The following is a 5,050-nucleotide window of genomic DNA, read 5'->3' as shown; positions in this document are numbered from 1 at the left end:
ATATATATATATATATATATATATATATATCTTAGAGGCCAGAATGATTGATAAAGCTTTTTCGTGGAGGTAGAATCTAAGTTGATCCTTAAAGTTTGGTGAGGATTTAGAGAAGTTCCATCCATTCTGGAGGCAATTAGGACAACAAACGCTTGGGAAATGTTCGTATACTCTTTGGGTACTCTTGTCCTCTGCAACCACTATCTTTCCTTTCCAAAAAGAGGAACTCACAAGCAAACAAGCTGATGTACAAAGTGTTATTTCGAATAAACAAATGTGTGAACTGCCTGCAACATGTCTTTCCATAGAAACAGTAAGCTAATCGTGTAGTTTTTGCCCTTGCCTCTTGCATGGAGAAGTGTGTTTCCTCTACATATCAGTTGACAGCAGTAGAATAACTGCACATCTCAAAAGAAAATGGAGAAACACAATCTGCATGGACAGTTGAGGCCTCCCACAGGAGCATAGAATTGCCTCAAAGTACAAGGGCTCATGAACATTTTACATTCCCTTTGGAAATCTCCCTAAACCCTCTGCCTCTCTGGCTTCCTGGTACAAGATCTAATAAATCTGCACACTCAGCTCAAACGTAGTGCCAGGCCTCATAATGGAATGATTATATGTGTTCTGTGTGTCAGAGACCTGAAAGAAAGATTATATACCATAGTGAAACAATCTTTGGGGTTTTGGCAGGGGAAGAAGGAGATAAATATGTGTCCACGAGAGAAAAAATGGCAGCTCATGGATTTGTTGCCTTGATGTCACTCAATCATTCAGCAAAAAAGAATTAAGTTTAGGTCAACAAACATTTATCAAGTGCCTCCTATGTGACAGGCATTATGTTACACACTGTGAGTGCAGGGGTGCACAGACACATCATTTATTCTAGGCACTCATGAAGAAGCTCACTAAAGGAGATGAATATGTAAGAGATGATTTCAGGATAATGTGGGAAGTGTAATGATAGAGGTTATGACAGAGCAGGACAGTGGTGTAGAAGAAGGGCACGTAACTCAGCCTGGAGTACCAGAGGAACCTTTCTAAGGGCATAGATGTCTGTAATAATCTTGAGGGTTGAGTAGGATAAAGAGGGAAGAAAGCTCTGAGTAGGGAATACCTATGAGCCAAAGCACAGTTGTGTAAAAAAGACTAGAACATGTGTAAGTTGAAGAGCTGGGAGAAGAGGATGGACATAAAAGTACTAAATAGAAGAAGTCTGACAACACTAGAATGAGTAATTCAAATAAGAAGTAAAAACAGCCCTATCAACAAACTAAGGTCCCTGGGTAGCACAAATTGTTTGGTCTCAGCTACTAATCTAAGGATTGGTGGTTCAGACTCACTCAATGGTGCCACATAGGAAAGGCCTGATGATCTGCTTCCACAAAGATGACAGCTACAAAGACCCAATGGAGAGTTTCTACTCTGTAGAACATGAGATCACCATGAGTCAGAATTGAGTCAATGGCAATGGGTTTGAGCTGTTTTAATCAATAATTTAGCAATTGATTGACAAGTTAAAACATATATTTAAAGTAATAGTAATATAATACTATATAGTGTAGAGAATAATAGTAGTACAGTTGTCATCAAATTGACTCCAATCCATGTTGGCCCCATGCATGTGAGAGTAGAACTGTGCTCCATATGGCTTTCAAGGCTGGTTTGTCAAAGGTAGATTACTAGGCCTTCCTTCTAATGTGCCTCTGGGATGGAATCAAAACTTCAGCCTTTCAGTTAGCAGCCAACCTGTTAACCCCTAGGTCACCAAGGCCTCTTACTGATGAGTTAGTTTGTAGAATTACAAGAAACAGAAGCTATAACTAATGCTTCTGTGGCTTCAACACTAAGCGATGTTTAAGAGGCTTCCCTTTTTAAAAAGGAACTTCTGTTGCAAGGCGGAATATATAAATATGAATACATCTAGTTAATCATTGTGATGGTTTGCATGTTGCTGTGAGGCTAGAGGCTATGCCACTGGTATTTCAAATACTAGCAGAGTCACCCATCATGGACAGGTTTCAGCAGAGCTTCCAGACTAACAGAGACTGGGAATAAGGAGGAAGCCTTCCACTTTTGAAAAAATTGACCACTGAAAACCTTATGAATAGCTGTGAAACATTGTCTGATACATTACTGGAAAATTTTATGAAGAGCAGTGAAACATAGTTGATATAATGCTGGAAGATAAGCCCCTCAGGTTGGAAGGCACACAAAATATAACAGGGCTGCCTCCTCAAAGTAGAGTAGATCTTCATCACATAGATGGAGTAAAGCTTTCAGGACCTTAATTTGCTGATAGAGCACAACTCAAAATGGGAAGAAAGAGCTGTACATATTCAATAACAATCAGAGCATGGAATGTACAAAGTATGAATCTAGAAAAATTTGAAATTATCAAAAATTAAATGGAACACATAAAGATCAATATCCTAGACATTAGTAAGCTGAAATGGACTAATGCTGGCCATTTTGAATCAGACAATCATATGGTCTATTCTGCCAGGAAAAAGAATGGCATCACATTCATTGTCAAAAAGAACATTTCAAGATGTATCCTGAAGCACAATTCTGTCAGTGATAGGATAATATCCATACACCTTCAAGGAAGACTGGTTAATACGACTATAATTCAAATTTACACACCAACCACAGAAGCAAAAGATGAAGAAATTGAAGATTTTTATTAATATCTGCAGTCTGAAATTAACCAAACATGGACTAAAGATGAAGTGATTATTGCTGATGATTGGAATGCAAAAGTTGGAAACAAAGTAGAAGCATCAATAGTTGGAAAATATGGCCTTGGTGATAGAAATGATGCTGGAGATCACATGGTAGACTTTTGCAAGACCAATGACTTATTCATTGCAAATATCTTTTTTTCAACAATATAATCAGTGACTGTACAGGGGACTTCACCAGATGGAATACACAGAAATCAAATCAACTACATCCGTGGAAAGAGGCAATGGAGAAGCTCAATATTATTAGCCAAAACAAGCCTATGACCTGACTGTGGAACAGATCATCAATTGCTCATATTCAGGTTCAAGTTAAAGTTGAAGAAAATTAATACAACTTCACAAGAGCCAAGATAGGACCTTGAGCATATCCTACTGAATTTAGAGATCATCTGTAAAATAGATTTGACTTGTTGAACACCAGTGATCGAAGACCAGACAAGCTGTGGGATGACATCAAGAACATCATATATGAATGTTCTGGTTACCCAGTACTGTTCTGACAAGAGTATACCACAAATAGGATGGCTTAAACAAACAGGAGTTTATTCTCTTACAGTTTGGAAGCTTTAAGTCCAAGTTCACAGTGCAAGGCTCTAGGGGCTGGGTGAGAGCCCCTCAACCTTGGAGTCCAGCTCTGCCTCCTGCTCCTGACCCACTGGACCAAGAGGCATTTCTTCACTCTCAAAACTGCCAGCTGCTGAGGCTGACAAACCCAAGGTTGACAAATAAAAAGGCATAGTCTCAATGTTACCAAACCACATGGCAGGCCATTAATTCAAGTCCATTGAAAGTCCAAAGGTTGGCAGAGCATGGCAGGCTGCTGAACAATGACACAGCTACAAGCAGGGTCCAAGCATGCTCTAAGATAGAAACCATTCCCCAAGGCTTCTGCTTATATACAGGAAGCAGACCACATTCCCTAAGGCAGCTACTCAGCTGCTTGTGGTAGATCCCACCATGGAGTGGATTGCCAATTTTATCAAGGGGAATAACTACCACCAGCTGCCCAGCCACTCAACCAGGCCCAGCCAAGTTGACACACAAACATAACCACCACAATGAAGAAATCAGAAGTCATTAAAAAGACAGGAAAGGAAGAAAAGACCAAAATGAATTTCAGAAGAGACTCTGAAATTTGATCCTGAATGGTAAGTAGATAAAGTAAAGGTAAGAAATGTTGAAATATAAGAGCTGTACAGAAGATTTCAAAGGCTGCTTGGAGAAGACAAAGTAAAGTATCATAATGAAAATGTGCAAGGACTTGGAAGTAGAAAACCAAAAAGGAAGAACATTCTTGACATTTGTCAAGCTGAAAGAACTGAAGAAAAAATTTAAGACTTTAATTGTAATATTGAAGGATTCTATTGGCAAAATCTTGAATGATGCAGGAAGCATCAAAAGAAAATGGAAGGAATACAGAGTCAGTATTACTTTGTTCTGTATGAATGCCAACCCCTTGGTCTATGTACAGGTTCCTCATGAGAACAATTAAATGTTCTGGAATTCCCATTCTTCAAAATATTATCCATACCAGAAACAATTGCTTGACATTCAATCATTTCAGGAGGTGGCATATGATCAAGAACCAATGATATTTAAAGAAGAAATCTAAGCTGCACTGAAAGAATTGACAAAAAACAAGGCTTTGGGAATTAATGGAATACCATTGAGATGTTTAAACAAATGTTTAAACATTTCTGGATGTGTTACTCAGGAAATTTGGAAGACAGCTACCTGGCTAACTGATTGGAAGAGATCCATATTTGTGCTTATTACAAAGAAAGGTGATCCAACAGAATGTGATAATTGTCAACCAATATCATTAATGTCACATGGAAGAAAAATTTTGCTGAACCTATTTCAAAAACTGTTTCTGTGTATTTCCAAAAATGCAAGCAAGAATCAGAAGGGGATTTTGAAGGAGGGATATTATTACTGATGCCAGATGGATCTTAGCAGAGAGCATAGAATACCAGAAAAAAAGTTTACCTGAGTGTCATTGACTACGCAAACCATTTGATTGTGTTGATCATAGCAAATTATGGATAACATTTGGAAGAATAGGAATTCCAGAATGCTTAACTGTGCTCATAAGAAACCTGTACATAGACCAAGAGATTGTCATCCAAAGAGAACAAGGTAATACTGCATGGTTTACAATCAAGAAGAATGTACCTCAGAGTTGTATCCTTTCACCATACTTATTCGATCTGTATGCTGAGCAAATAATACAAGAAGCTAGGCTATGTGAAGAAGAACGTGGCCTCAGGAATGGAGGAAGACTCATTAACAACACGAAATAT

The sequence above is a fragment of the Orycteropus afer genome, unplaced genomic scaffold (genome assembly GCF_000298275.1).
Source record: "Orycteropus afer afer isolate SDZICR_OR568_19922 unplaced genomic scaffold, OryAfe1.0 scaffold00058, whole genome shotgun sequence".
Lineage (NCBI taxonomy): Eukaryota > Metazoa > Chordata > Mammalia > Tubulidentata > Orycteropodidae > Orycteropus > Orycteropus afer.
This window is presented reverse-complemented; position numbering follows the sequence as displayed.